We start from the raw sequence: 16,977 nt of genomic DNA on the forward strand, positions 1-16,977 counted from the left end.
ACATTTATAATTGATTAAAAAAGTGAAAAGATACCAAAGTAATTTTTAAATCAAATAATTTACATACTTACTCGAATATATCTTTCGAATGGGACTAATGGATTCCCTCAGTGATTTCTTTCAACGATACGTTGTTTGGAAAATTGTGAGGCCACTGACCAATTCTCTGGATTAAATTGGTACCACGTGCCGGACCGAACGGTAGATATTCGTTTTAATTCGAAGCGATTCATTTCGGTTCCGGTAACAATTACTCTTGACACGGAGACCGAGCTTCCAGGTCCCGGAAGGAAGTAGTTAAGCGTCTCGTCCCGCCACGGAGATTAATACGGAATAAAGAATCAATTCTTGATGGTCGGGTTTTAAACTACGTTCCACCATTTACTCAGTATTTTTTGTTAATTAAAGAAACTTTTACTCCAGACTGTGGATTTTTTGCACACTCGATTGTTTAACGTCGGGCATACGTGAAAAACTTGGTAATATAGAATGAATATTTTATTCCGCCCGATGCATTTAACGCGAAGAAGCTGTGTTTGATTTCAGATTCTATAGATCACTCCCACAAAATGTTATATTTGGATCGGTTCATTATTCATTATGTTTCCCGATCAATTTACGACACGATTCTAATTCCAAATGACTTTCTGATTATCGGTCCGCTGAAAGTAACGAAGATTACTGGAAATCCCAGCGATGAATTTGTTAAACGAAGTACTGAATTACTTATCGGTGAATTTAATATATGGGATGGGACAATAACTTCGGCAAATATTTAAATCTGTCCCATCAGAACATCGGGAAACTTTAAATCACTCAAACGTCTTGTTACGCATTCAATTAAGAATAAAACAAATTAACGAATTAACACTTCCATAGATACTACGATGAAACATCAAACAAAGAACATATTGAACCACACATTATTGAGAGCAAAATTCAGAGAAGACATACTGTCAGTCGCATTCTGTAAAAATCAACGAATGGTACTATTATATTTCTCACTGTTATGTTTATCCATAAACACTTGCATCATTTCAACTGCAAGATCCGCGAACTCCACCTCGTCCCCAAAAATTTCCCTAAAAGCTAATCCCTGCAAATAAACCTATCTCAAGAAAATCTCACGATCAGTCGTCAAAAAAAGATTAATTTCCACTCGAAATCCCAATCATCGAACGTACCGCGATCCAATCGATTCGACGGAACCGAAGGTTGCTCATCGATCCCGGGCCACGGGCACGTACGGGCAAACAGACGGGCTACTGGAATTACACCGCTCGCTGCTTCTCGTTCCGCTAATTCGAACTAAGGACATTAGCTGGCCGAATTGGCCGTAAAATATGAAAATCATCTCGTTATACCGGAGCATAAGAGGGGGTGGTTGCAATGGCGTGGGCACTGGGGTCGGGACGTTCTTGGACGGCCGTTAAGCCGGTAACACGCGACACGCTAACATTATCGTGCCGGGCGTGTACGCTAATTTCAGGCGGCCGACAATCTGCATAATTCGGTTAAAGCAAACATCCAGCTCGCGCGCGGCGTTATCTGACCGTGCGCGAGCGACCGGGCGAATGCAACGGTCAGGCGCGTTCTTATCGACTGATTGGCTTGATCGCCGATAAATTTCCACGGTCCCGGCTCAAACGTCGTGTCGGCCGATCAATTTTTTATGAAAATCGACTAGGCTAATGCCGCCCCTGGCGGCCGCCCGTCTCGATTTGTGGATCGTTACCGAGGTCGGACTCGGATCCGGTTGACCTCCGGAATTATTCGACGCCGCGGAAGCTTTGTCGGCTTTCACGATCCGATCGATCGACCCGTGGACGCACTCGTTACTGGGCGATTGTTTTTTTATTGGAAATCATTTTTTGTTTGTTTGGGGTTCGGTGAAATTGGGTGACGAGATAATGTACTGTTGGAGGTATTTGTTGTCGTTATCGAATCGTTATTGTTGAATTCGTGTGAGTAATGAAACGAGTGTTAATAATAATCCGAAGGCTGTTGATTATTTGGGATTACAATTATCTTATTAGATAATATCAATAATGAAATAGGAAAAATAGGTATTTATTTATTTAAGCAGAGGATTATCTAAGCTTCCCATAGTTTGTAGAAGGCATTTCATTTTGAAGCTTTTGTGTTTTATAAATTCCTGTAATTAGATTGTGTAACGTTTATTATTTGTCACTAGAACTACCGTACCAGAAAAAACGACTAGTTTCAGTTTGCTTGTTTTAAATTATTGATACCATAAAAACATTGAATATTCGAAATGATTTCGAAATTAAATGGTTTCACTTGAATATTATAACAAATCTCTGAAAAAACTAAAAATAATCCATCATTACACTTTTCATAGGGATTACATATCAATCATATTAAATACTCGATGGTTCCAGTGTTAATATGGAATAGGCTATATATACAAGCAACGAAATCAATATAGAGTATAATAGAATAAATAGTATTCTAAACGAATCTACGAAGCAAAGTTATATGGAAACAAACAAATCGAGCACTGATCCTCTTTGGAACTATGCACCAAATTAAACCGCACGTTGTTCGAAATGTCGTGAGATCGTCGCAATTAATTTCTTCGTGTCGCGGAGACGTGACTGGTCGTTACGCCGCGCGATATCTCCTAATTAGTCCATCGGATCAGGCTCTGGTTTGGACCGCGCGAGGCGCGGAGGAAACGATCTCTTCTCGATGGGCGACGCGTTCTCCTAGCTGGCATCCAATCCGATTTCGGGCGCGCTGTCTAACAAGCGTCATAACTTCGGCAGGTAACTCGGCGAATAGTGTGCGCGTGCTAGATGTCAAACATAATTATTTCCGATGTAGTTAGACGGAAAACAACGCGCGGCGGTAGATGCGACGGATAAAAAAGGTATAATTAATAGAACCAAGCCGTTCCCTAATCGAGGCGGAAGCCAATTTCCTGCCCGATATAATTAATAACGCGGCACTCGACGAGTGAATTTCTCGTGTTTCGGCACAGAAAATGTTTGAAACTTCGGACTCTCCGTGGATAATGAAACGAAACGAGAATGTTGACGGCGAGACACGCGTTTAGGATCGCGTTACCAAGGTGACGCTGCTGATTTTCAGTCGGAAATGCTGTTTGTTATTGGATAAATGGCGGATTGCGTTGCATTAAAAAATGAGGTGGAATGAAACGAATGGAATATATTTTCGAAATGAATACGTTTATTTAATAAATGTATTAAATATATTACCTTTAATGAATGGTACCGGTTTATTGGATTTACAAATTTTTTAAAACAACAGTGGTATTCCATTTTAATACTTTAGAAATTCATTGGACGGTTAATGTATTATTTGTCGAGGGTATTTGAAAGTTATTTTGAAATTGAATGACTAAACATTGGGAATATTTAATTTAACTTTACAAGTAGAATAAGTTGTAATCCTGATCACAAAAGTCCTTTCTTAGGTAACGTAAACTATTTCCTGTGATATTATGAATATAAGTATTCATGAATAGTAGGCAGTCATTTTGAAAATTAAATCTAAAAAAAATAGAGCCAACAACAACACACACGGTGTTCCTAGGCGGTCACCCCATCAAAGTACTGACCGTGCCCGATGCTGTTTAACTGCGGTGATCGGACGAGAACCGGTATATTTCAGCGTTTTTTAGCGTGTTTTTGCGTTTTAATATGTTTATTTATGACTACAGAATTATTTAACAATATTACAAACTTTAAGTAAACAAAAAGTCGTTTAGAATTGGTTTCGCTCTAGAGACTTATACTATAATGCGTTCAGTCTTTTACTTTAATATTTGTTATCACGATAGATAATATTTAATTTTCGCTCGTTGTACTTTCCTTATTACTAATTACATTGCTTTGGTCAATATGGATATCGTATTTTAGGTAATACTCCCCAAAATAGCCAACAAAAAGGGAGCTAACATCACAGTGTTGAACTTACAGCTAAGGGTAAATAAATAAGTGGTGAAAGTATTTACAAAAGAAGATAGAAGAAGTGAGATAGGAACTCTTAAGATTAATATTAATACTAACTTGCCCTTGCTCTTTGTCTTATTGTAATTATTGGGCAAATTTTTTGGTAGTAGATGAAAGACTAAATGTTTATATCTATTATTTGTATCAGCTCTCAGTCTTATGAGAATTGCTTCTTTTTTATTTATACTTATATTCTATATGTAAATAATATGCAGACTATGTAAGTAATACAAAAATAAACTCTGCCTTTGGTTTTTTTTCGTACTAGCTAATATTGCATATTTATATCTTATCTATTAATACTACGCGATTATTTAAATAGGCACTTATTTTGATTTTAATTAAATGAACTTAATCGGGCTTCAGCCACCAGAATTTTCTGTGATCTATTTTACTGTACTCTACATAGTCTCTTTGCGGAACTGATGTGCTGTATTTAAGTAACCTTTTATATGTTTTGTCTTTTATCGACTCCTGAGGTAGATTGATTGCTTTATTGCTTTTATGGCGCGGTATATGGTACAATATCGGAATTGCTTCTTCATGTTGTATGTAACCCTGCTTATCTAAGAAAATGAAGGCTTCCTGCGGTACGTAACCTGATTTAATTGTTTTCTCTATATAGTTGTCATCTGGGTATGAGATCGGGAAAATCATGCTGTTGTTTGTGATTTTGGCTGCTGTTGCAAAATAGCTTCTGATTAGTTTTATGATAAAATTATCGATTCTATTTATTCCGGCTTCATTATATATTCTTGTGTTGTTTATATACTTTTGGTAATTCGAGCTGGGGTATCTGTATAAACTCAAGCATGCTCTTAAGCATCTTCTTTCGAATACACGTAACTTTTCCATTATTGATGCTCCGATATTGTACCATATCTCGCACCCATATGTGATTATGAGTCTTATTAGTAACTGGTAGCAGATTAGTTTAACTTTTTTATTCAAATTTTTGGAATAAAATAATTTTGCGTTTCTTAAGAATGTGTTTCTTGCCTTCTGTAGTTGGAGTTCGACATGTTTGTTCATAAGGAATCTGTCATCTAATAATATGCCTAAATATTTTACTGCATTTTTGTGCTCAATTTTTGTACCTTTTTCTGCGTTTCCTATTAGGGAGAAATTTTTGTACTGTTTTACGATAGTGGGCGATGCTCATCTGCAGGAAGGTCTGAAGAGAATTGTTTCGCATTTGTCGGTATTTACTCTTAACTTCCATGCTTTGTAATATGCGAATATTTTGTTTACTGCCTTCTGGAGTGTTTGTTGTACCTTGTTTGGTGTTTTGTCTGCCCTGTATACTATTAGATCGTCTGCAAATGCTATCATGGAGCACCCAGTATTGTCTGGTCTGAATAGGTTCAGTGTGTCGCTGGTGTATATGTTGAAGAGTATGGGTGAATTTATTGTTCCTTGTTGTAATCCATTTTTTATACTGAATGTTTTCGATGATGTTTCGTTGTGTATGCTAACTTGGAAGCTCCTACCGTAAATCATATTGTGTATTAATTTAATAATGGCTAGTGAGAATTCTTTTTTATGCAGTTTGACTATTAGACCATCTAGCCACACTGTGTCGAATGCCTTTTTAAGATCGACTAGACACGCTTCCACACAGGCACCACTATTCAATGCCCAGTTCACGTCGGAGGACAACTTATTTATTGCGTGAATCGTTGAATGGTGTCTTCTGAATCCGAACTGGTTTTCGGGAATTAATTTTTTGGTGTTACATACTGATAATATTCTGTCATTAATTATTCTTTCGAATATTTTTCCTACGTCGGATAGCAAGCTGATTGGCCTATAACTGCTGGGATTTGTGCTATCTTTGTCTTTCTTCAGGATCGGTAACGTTTTTGCTTTCTTCCAGTACTCTGGGAAGTGGGCATGGTTTAAAATGTTATTGAATATGATTGTGTAGTGCTTTATTATATTCATTGGTAGGTTCTTCAGTACTAGATTAGGTATTTTGTCCTTTCCAGCTGATTTTTTGTTGTTTAACGTTTTGAATTTTCTTTTGACTTGTGAGGTGTTTGTGAAATAATCTGTTATATCTTCCGGCGGTGTTGGTGACAGAGCGTTGTTCCTTTCTGAAAATTTGCAAATTGTCTCCGGGATGGTGGTTGTGATATCTGTGATGATTTTCTTATATTTGTTTTCTATTATGTTGTTGAATACCTGACTGTTGAGATTGGCATTTGCCTCGTTTACTGAGGCATATTGAGTGCCTAGGATGTTCAATTTGTCTGTGATATTGTTTATTTCGAACTTGCCCGTATCATCTTTGAACAGCATGGTTGTATCTATGTGTGTGCAGTTTAGTATGTGTGTATCGTTTTCGGGTATCTTGAGGGTTGGTAGTTGGAGTGTTGCCTTTTTCCTGTACATGCGATTTATTTCTTTAAACATCTGGTCTGGTTTGCTGGGGTTTATCTGTTTGATTCTTTTATACCAGTAGTCGTTTACAGCTTTTTGTATTTCCACTCTAATTTTGTTTTTTAGTGCTTTTATTCTATTGTTTAGTATTCTTAGTGCGTGGTTGGTTAGTGGTCCTATTATTCCTGCTCTGAGGATTCTTCTATGAGCGGGTATCTTTCTCCTCTTTTATTAACTGTCGGATTCTTTTGGTTAGGTATTTGTCTGTGGAATTCTGTGGTTTGGATTTTAGGATTGCTAGTTCCATTGTGTCTATTATTCTGTGTTCAATTTCCTGCATGTACATGTATATTTTTTCTTTCGTCAGGTTTCTGTCTGTTTCTATGTTTGGATTATATGTTTGTAATGTGATTTGGAATTCTGTCCAGTCGGCTTTTGCAAAATTATAAGTTATGTTTTCTCTGTTTTGGATCCTGGGGATATTTTGGTTACGGATAATGATTTGTGCTGTAATTGCTACGTGATCACTCGCTAGTTGTACTGTGTTTAGTCTATTTTCGTTTGCGTCCGAGAACTCTATCCTTGCGTCTGCTAGTATTAGGTCGATGAAAGATCCAAAGCGAGGGAAGGACAGTACGTCAGTGTGGAATAGGTTTATTCTAAATTTGATGTCATTGTCGTCGATCCATTGTTTAAGGACTATGCCTCGTTCGCCATTGAATTTATTCGCCCACGATTCGTGTTTTGCGTTGAAGTCTCCGGCTATGAGATAGTAATTGGATTGTGTCATTAAATCCAATTCGACGAATATTTTTTCTAATTCCTCTCTGAATTTTGCATTGGGTCCTTTCTTTGCATAAATTGCTATTAGTATAAGTTTGTTGTTGTCCGAAGTGCTGTTGTCTCTATTACCTATGTTCTTGTATTTAAGTGGATCTGTTCATGTTTTATTCCTTTTTTTATTATTATCGCTGTACCGCCTCCTTTCCTTGCATTTGGCCTATCGTTCCTTATGATTTTATAGTTTTTAAAATATACTGTGTGTTTTTCATTTAATTTGGTTTCGTTAAGCATCACTATGTCTGGGTTCTTTTTATCCATTAACAGTGTGAGTGCTATTCTTTTGTTGTTGCTTATTATTGAGTTAATGTTTGCTGAAATTAACTTAAGTTTTTGTGTGGTTTTGTGTGCATTATTGAATGTGTAGTCCTGTGACCAGCATATTAGCTAGGTGGTTCATTTGTGTACTCATTACTTCTAGTTTGGCTACCAGTGTTTCCATACTTTTCTCTAACCTTTCTGTTCTTGTTTGTAAGTTATGTATGTCCTGCTGTTCTTTTTGTTTGTTTTGTGTACTTTGGTTACTTGTGTTGTTAATACTTGTTGGTTTGGGTGAGTGCGTGTCGTTGCCTGTTCCCTTTAATGTATTTGCGTATGATATTCCTGGTTTTAGGAAAGCTGGGTTTGCAATTATTGTAGGTGCATTTACTTTATTTTTATTTTTTTGAGTCTGTGGATTTGCTTTATATTCTGTAAACTTTGGGCATCCTTTATAGGAGGCAGGGTGTCCCTCCATGTTGCAATTCACACAGAAGGGTGTTTGGTTTATTTGTTCTATTGCATTTTTTCCTAATGCGCAGTTCCCTGGTTCGTGTTGTTCTTTGCATTTAACACACCTATAAGTTAAGTTACAGTTTACTGCAGAGTGTCCGAATCTCTGACACCTCCTGCATTGGGTGTCATCTTTCTTCTTTAATTTTTCCCACTTTACTATGTGGTGACTAACATATTTTATGGTATTTAGTTTCTTGAGGTCACTGTCTGCTGCAATCTGTAATAGGTAAATGGGTAATGTGCGCCCTTCTTTAATTGATTTTGCTGTCCTGAATCTGCTTATCTTTTCAAAACGTAGGTCATTATTAGTCATGCTTTGCAGCTCTCCCATGATTTCTTGCTCGTTGAAGGACTCTGGGAGCCCTTTAAGCAAGAAATTATGGTTTTTTAACCCTTTTGGGGTATATGTGTAATAGCTGGCATTTGCTGCGGCTAAGGTACTTTTAGCCTTTTGGAACTCTTTTAAAGTATTAAGCTGCAAAACATGCTTTGTTTTACTCAGTCTTTTTATATGGAAATTGACTTGATTATTATTATGGTTTATTAGTTGTATGGTTTGGTATATTTCAGCGTGGTCTGATCGTTGACTGATTCTACTTTATTCGAAGTCGGACTACATTATGCTCGTACTCTTTAGATCACTGTAAGCTGTATTCAGTTAGTAAACATTTTTTCTGTGGATATAAGTAGATACGACAGTTAGGCTAATGATAGATTAGTGATTTATAATTAAACAAATCGTGTAGATTAGAAATAAATACCAAATTTGAAGAACATTAAAAGATAATGAATATACAACAAAAAATTCGTTTCTTTAAATAGAATCTAAAAGAAGTAATTAAAAACAAAATAGTGCCAACAACACATGGTGTTCCCAGGCGGTCACCCATCCAGGTACTTAACCGCGCCCGACGCTGCTTGAGACTTCAGTGATTGGACGAGAACTCATTTCATTTTAAAGTTTCTTTATTTACATAACAGTAGCTTACAAAGTATACATAACAACAGCAATCTTATATATGTTTGTACTTTAACATCTGTTCTTGTAGCCCCTATCGCAATGATTTAACTACTTACTATGTCTATTTATACGTCTAATTACATTATATAGTAAATATATAATATATTTCTAACTGACTATTCATACTACGTTTGTACATTATTGCAGTTGCGGTTTTATTTCATGTTTTGAATTTTTTGTAGGAAAAAGACAAGAATAAAAACCTACTTATTGGACGAGAACTGGTATTATCCAACGTGATCTGATCGTTGGCTGATACTACTTAAAGAAAAACTGGAATACATGCGCCTGAACCAAATCCGCTAATGTAAAATAAGATTAACCACAAAATTTAAAGAACAAAATTAGGAACAATATCTATGCGATGCCGGAATTTGTTTTTCCAGAAAATTTATCCGCATTAAGTAAAAAAAAAAATTGTGGAAACAATACATGCGCGGCATCCCTTATCGAATAATAGTATGCGATGCACATTTCTGTCCACGTGCAAGTCTCCCTGGATAATCTCACGTGAATTTTAATTTGCGTAGAACGATCGGCTGCCGCATCGAGCAGTAACGTTAATAATAGTCGAATTGTAAATGAATGATAATAGCAGTCCACGCGTAACGCGGTATTAATTGCAATCAAAATGCAATTTGATGGGAGTTGTTACCCTCCTAGGAGTCGAGTACGATAGTTCCATTTCGCGATTGTAATGCGACGACATTTACTCTCGCACTGGCGCGCGCGAGATCCGCGGTACCATTTCAGCGGGCCGCGGCATGTTACGTTTATATTAATTATCGGGATTCGATTCGAGTGTACTAAACGGTCGTCGGGAGATGTTGAAATTAATTACTTACCATTCAGGCGTGGAATATTATCAGCGCGGAAACGCGGCGGCGCAGCCCAGCGCTTGGCGAGACCGAATTCATCAACGTCAACGAATCTTTGTGCGGTATCCAGGGGAATCGCCGTGATCCATCCATCTCGTGACGCATCCTTTGTTCTTTAACTCTCGAATGGCGGATGCTGAGTCACTCTGACCAGTCAGTAACCATCACCGTATTTATATATCCTATTTCCTTACTTACTAATCCATTCGTGTGATCATATACATATGCAATTGCGGTATATGTAATTAGAGTAACGCGTAAGGTGTAAGGTGGAGTTCTTGCTTACAATCTGTGGGGAAGATGAATTTTATCATAACTTTTGGAACGATGGAAACTCCACGGAAATGGATAATATTTTAATTCAATGCTTCACGTATCGATGCATTATGCGAAGCTTGATATTGAATATTGAACTTTACAATTTTGTTTCTTTAAAATTAAGTAGCGATTGAAAGGCGCCTCTGAAATGCAAAGGGTTAAAAATTAAATTAATTTGTATCTCGAAAATCTTAACATTTACCGGTTGCTCCGATTACAAAGAAAACAGTAGAGGAAACCTTTATTTCTTTTTCGGAGGGATCGCGAGATTGTTTTCTGCCGCGGAACGACGTCAAACTGTAATGCACGGCGATACCTCGAGAAAACTGGGGCGAATCCCCGTTTCTTCCGCGAGATGGAAAAATTCGCAAAGCACGTTACAAGCTTTAACGAGGATTACCTCCTTATCGCGTTATTCCTTTCGCGAAACTTATTAGGACTTTTCTTGCATCGTTTGACTAAACGGAGACACCGAGGGGGAGAAGGATGTTGGAAGCTGGATTTCACGTAATTGCGCCCTATTAAGGTGGTGCACCCATTTGAAAGTTTTCTTAGTGGACAATTTAGCAACAAATTTTTATAGATGAATGCTTTGAACACGCTGTAAAGTAGATTCGATGTAAAAATTTGAAGAAGTAACGAAGCTACGATGTTTTGCACGAAACATGTAGCTGTGTAAGTATTTACCTGGGTAGCTTGTTAGCTCGAAAATGTTGATAAAGCATTTCACTCTTACAATTTTCTTGCAGTTAATATTCTTCTTACTACATTTTAACGTTGCTTTAATTTTTTCAGATACTAGCAACGTATTGCGATACTACATCGTGTATTCTAAAATATACAAATATTTGTCTAGTTACAACATTATCTTCGAAAATTATTGCCTGTCCTTCTTTTAGTTTCTCAATATATTATCTAAGTGTTACAATATTAAACTATTTTCAACACCATTCTCCAACATCCAGCCAAGAAGCATTCAAATAAACCAAAAGTTCACGCGCTAAATAGTCCTAACAAAAATCTCCAAATCACCGGTTTGAAATTATTGAAATCTCCTAGGCAGCTTATTAGCTTCATAATATTAGAACAAAAAATATTGTCAAAATATTCTATCTTCAAAAATCGCTTCTATCCTCCAATATCCATAAAGCATTTAGCACTAAATGTATCAGGACCGACCCAAAGACCGGTTTTAAAATATGGATGAAACTCTGCATTTCTTTTTCATCCATTTAACCTGTTACCTGTGGAATTTAGTTTATAAAATTTCTTGTTTTACATGCAATAAAATTTTAAAAAAACGAAATGTGTAAATACTCGTCAAATGCAGGACGAATGCACCTAGGATCGATTTTAATGAGAAACCAAAGCAAAACAAAAAAAATTATGTTTATCTGAAAAAAATAAAGAATTTACCGTTGAAAAAGTTAATAGGTATCCCTATGTTTCTGTTTCTACTAAGAAAAGTGTATCGTTTAATTCGTTTAAATTTTTTTTATGAACAGTTATTCAACCAGTTACCGTAACAATATGTACATATAAAGTGCTGGTACCTTTAGTGTTAAGTAAAACAAAAGTTCACTCGCCAAATAGCTCAGATAAATATCACCGAAGCATCGGTTCGAAATTATTGAAATGTCGCAAAGCATCCGGTGATGCGCGTGGCGTTGAACCCCGCGGGGTTGAGGATTTGTTCCCCCGACTTTGTTCACCGGTCGCGAGAAACTTTCGACGACGCAAGACGCAAGAATAACAAAGGAAGCAAGTCGGGACGTCTGGCGGCCCCGCAGTTCCGCGTCCTGCGGGATGACAGATACACACGACAGGATGGTAATCATGAGAAAACACAGCGACGGTAGTTACGACGGCCGATACAAATCAACGAATAGTTTCCGCGGCGAATCGATGATGTCCCCCGCACACCCGCACCACAGCTTCTGGCGAACCGCAGAAACAGAAGCTGTCCCTAATAGCTGAACACGAACGATACACATTATCCCGTAAACACTGTAAACTTTACATTAAAATAACTTGACTATTTATTAAAATCACAGTGTATAGATAGCTGACTCTTGGAGTTCGAATTATGTGGCGACCTTAGTGGCTAAAATTATGTACAGAAAATTGTATAAACGTAAATTAGGATTGTCCGTGAGCTTACGGAGTCTCGTTGCTGACTAACTGCTAGTTCCTAGAAAACTTTCGTCGTTGAAAAAAAAGGTAGAGGCGTATTCGACAACTTGCGGAAATCTTGGGATTGAGTAATTTTCCCATTGGCGGCTGAACTAAACGGATGTGTCATTGGTCAAATGGGATACGCCCGAAAATCCTATTTTAGTATAAGTAAAGAAAGATTGATTAAAGTAATTATTCTGGGATCACTAAAATTGTAAGCAGGTGTTTGTACTTTTTTATCAAAAAGTATGTTAATATCTTATTTAATAACAAATATGCGTTCAGACCATTACAATTATTATTGTTGATTATATAAATTAATTTAAACATTGATTACTTTTCGATGATATATATATATATATTATCTATATCTATATATATATTCTATATATAGAATTGTAAAATATGATTTAAAATTGTAATACCTGTATCATTTACGTTTAAAATACATATTTGCAGTAAGGTTAATTTATTTGCATGAGTAACGGCCCATTTACTCGAAGAAAAATGAATTGTTTCTTGCAAGAACTACCTTTATTCGAAAGTCAGCAGTCCCCTTCAGCCAGTAGGTGTATTTTGCGGTGAACCTAACCGACGTCGTTATGATAAGTCGAATGGATCACACGAGATGGCACAGAGGGTCGTAATATCTTTTTAAAACCGCGCCATCCACGGTGAATCCACTTTCCCTGGCCGAGGGCGGCCCGCAGACGATACCCAACGTTTCCTGTGGTTAATAAATATCTGCTCTTGTCAGATAATATTCAGTATATACCGTGCATCAAATCCCCTTTACTCACGGACGGAGAAATTCGAATTAAAAAAGTACAGGCGGATCGGCCTGAAAATTCAAATCTCGAATTTAAATTCGGCAATATTCAAGTGCATTTTACTGTGATTTTATAACTTCGTATTATTTGAACGATAAAGTGCAGGAATTATTTTACGTTATCATTTTTGGATTAATTTTTATTTACGCTTGAAAACTGATAATCTGTTTTAAATTTACGACATTTCCTAGGTCTTTATATTTAAGAAACTTAATTATTCTTTCAATAATTAATAGTTATTAACTCGATTAATAATTCATCTCGACGAATAAACCATACTCATTCGTTCAATCAACACACCAAGCGAATACGAAACATTTCAAAGATGACACAATATACCGCACCATTTATTGACATAATAAATATAGTCCGCATTGAGTCTACACTGCTACAGCGTTCGAATGTTGTCTGTCGCAATAGCGTTCTTATATTTTCATCCCCACCATCGTCCATCGTTTGTTTATCGATTTATTTCTATATCGAACAAGCTCATTGAAATACAATAATAACATAAAATGTACAGGAATACCGGGAAGCATCAAACGAGAAGCAACAGGATTAAATAAACTCGAAATGACAGAACCATGGTCGACGATGCCAATAAAGTTAAATTCGAAATATACTGCTTCCTGCAGTAACATTACATTCATAATTAAACAAAAATCGACAAAAATTGTAAACTAATCACTGGACTGCGAATTTTCATCCATTCATGAGAAATCTGAAAGTGCAAAAGTGCACAAAATGCACGGGATATTAAAAAATATATGAAAAATCTAAAGGTGAGTGCTTTTCGCAATATTCATTATTAAAATCCATTTGCTATTATAATCCTATTTTTCCAATTATAATACCTTTCCATACATTTGAATTTCCATAAAAACCCGTATTTCACTGTGTCGTCTTGTACATTTAAAAGCTCAACGAAAAAAAAAACAAAAGAACTGAGAAGCATGTTAACTAACTAGAATCGTAGTCAAAAGTCAAGGAACTCCTAACGCAAACATTTCGGAATCCCAAGCCCGCCGCGCGATTAATCGAACACCGACATAACCCGACGAATTTGCAATTAAAATTCCCGAACGAGAATTTGAAATCAGCTGGCAACACCGCCCCCACCAGCTGAAACTTTTAACGTCATGTGGTCGCGAGCATGTGCACGGTTGCGGGATACACTTGCGAAAACACAGATGACTGGATGCGCAGAGTGACAGTATGCATATAGATACTACCTAGCTACAACAGTACATACCTAGATAATAGACACATTTTTGCCTCGACGGTGGACGCAGAGTCACCCTTATCATTTCCAGGAATTGCTTCGATTTGATTGTATAATGACGCATTTACACAAAACAAACGAATGCTTATTCCACCTGTCGCTCCGACAAAATTGGAGCCCAAGCGAGTATTCGTTCATCCTATAGGTATGTGTATTTCCTTTCAATTTATTTTACCTTAATTTTTTTTTATTTACTTTAAATTTCTGTTTTTATTTACTTCAGTTTTATTTTACATTATTTTGTAAATAGAGGCTTTATTCACCGAATACTTCACCCATATGGAACAGGGATATTCTGTTTACTGAACTGTCCCGTGGTACAAATTGCAGGCATAGAAAAATACATACTATTCGTCCATTAACAATATTCGACAAGGTCGTCACCGTTTATTTCCAATTATACATGCAAATAAAGAATTTTGACATAAAATTCTACAGTTAAATCTTCTTTTAACCCCTTAACTTAGACTTCAACCCTTAAATTTAGAGCGCTTCGTATAACATTACTCGGCGTATCGTAACAAAGGGAAATGGTATTAGAATGAATTATTAATGGTTTAATATCATAGTTCTTATGTAAGTTATATTATCATTTACTTACTCACGACACCAAATATTTTAATTCGACATTAATTATCTGCTTGCAATTATGTTCCAGTAATTTGGACGTTCCGATCATCGGTGACCGTCGTGGGCGGTCAACATGTTAACCCTTCGACGGTGTTCGACGACCACACTAGTCTTCGCTTATTCTCAATTACACAGGCAAACACAAAATTTCAAGATAAAATCCCGACATTAAAGGGTAAACAAATCCTCGAAATACACCCCGCCAGCAAATAAGTGGACCTATCGTCGTCCCAACGTGCCCGCCATCAAGACCCTACAATATACGGTAAACAAACAAAATCGAGCCGAGGGATACGGAAAGAGAGCGGGCCGGTATTAAAGATCCGAATCTTGCCGCAGTAAACCAGCAAGGAGTTAAACGGATCGCGGGGGATCCGCTCGGGTGGAATTTACCGGCGCGGCGGCTGTTACTCGAATTTTCACCGGTATCGATTTATCAGGGGGCCCCCGGAGCACAGTTGACGCGGCGGAGGAGAGGGACAGAGGAGAAGATCACTGGACACGACGGACCTGGCCAACCAACGAATAGGGAATAGAGGAAAAGAGAGAGACACGGAGCGGGAGGAAGAGAGACAGGCTGCACGACCGCGCGCGTATTCAGCTAAATCGCGGCCAGTCGTGGTAAATCGGATGGATCGTAGCGGTGAGATGCTCCGGGGCGAAAGGTCATAATTTCTTTTAAAACCCTGCTTCCCTGACGATAGCGGCGGCCATTTCAGAGAGGGGGGGGGGGGGGAGGAGAGCAAGAGAGAGAAAGATATAAAGAGAGAAAGAGAGAGAGGGGGAGTAACAGGGGTGGCAGAGTGTACGGTCGCAAGGCAGCGCAGGATGGTGTAACAGAAACGGGGCTTTATTTACCGAGTGCGCCGCGCCGCGCGTCAAACGTTTCGCCCGACAATGAAGAGAACACGAGGTTTATGGCGCCATTCTTTTCCGGCGATCCTGGCCCCGCGATAAAACCAGCTCGCGCCCCGCATCGGATAAGCCGCTCGGAAATGAGATGGGAACGATGAAAGCGTTAGGAGGCGAGGCGGAGAGAGTGAGTTCGATTTCTAACTGTTGTCCGGGCCGGCTACGTATTGGACGGGGAGAGGATGGACAGAAAGAAAAGCGGCGGGGAGGCCTCTTTCCACAATCCGGTGCCCCTTTTGTGACCCCAGTGCTTGGGTTAGGGTACCTATACGGAGATAATAATGGATGATTTTCGTTGATATTGGAAGCATTCAGCAGTCGAAGTGAACGTTTTTTATTATTTTGATATTTGATAATTATCATTCAGAAAACTTAAGACGAAGGGAACTTCGCTTGATGTTTCTTTAACCAGGAGTCCGACGAGATTGATGAACGTCAGATCATCCCACTTCTGACACCAAAAAGTTGTAAATTAATAATTGTAATAAATTACAATTTTGAAATTTGAAAATTGAAAAAATTGAAAACTGAATATGAGAATCTATATGAAGTTAAATGTACGAAAGAAAAATACGAAATTCCAAATCACATTTGAAAATCAGTTATTTAATCCAGCATGAACTTTAAAACCTCGAGTTGGTAAAGCAATTGGGGCACTACCTGCGGAGTTAAGATTTAAGTACAGGGTTAGCAACACAGTTGCACTATTAACCGGAAGTTTTAATGGTAGAAACGCTCTTTACATGTTTGCAATGAAAATGGGACTTGATTCTCCGTGCTTTCTGAATAATACGATATGTAACATTTATGTTTGCGGCGTACCTTTCTTGTGATATGCCAGTACGGGGAAAATAATAATCTTTGTAAAAGTCTGAATGACTGAAATCATGCGACTATCTAGGTTCCACTACAAACGCGCCGAAGAAAGATATTTTAC

General features: G+C 37.7%; 1 protein-coding gene across 3 annotated transcripts in view; it reads right to left on the reverse strand.

The window, feature by feature from the left end:
* Positions 1-16,977, reverse strand: part of LOC116426601 (protein turtle homolog B) — a 494,638-nt gene that overhangs the window by 379,209 nt on the left and 98,452 nt on the right. The window lies entirely within an intron of this gene.

This window comes from Nomia melanderi, chromosome 8 (genome assembly GCF_051020985.1).
Source record: "Nomia melanderi isolate GNS246 chromosome 8, iyNomMela1, whole genome shotgun sequence".
Lineage (NCBI taxonomy): Eukaryota > Metazoa > Arthropoda > Insecta > Hymenoptera > Halictidae > Nomia > Nomia melanderi.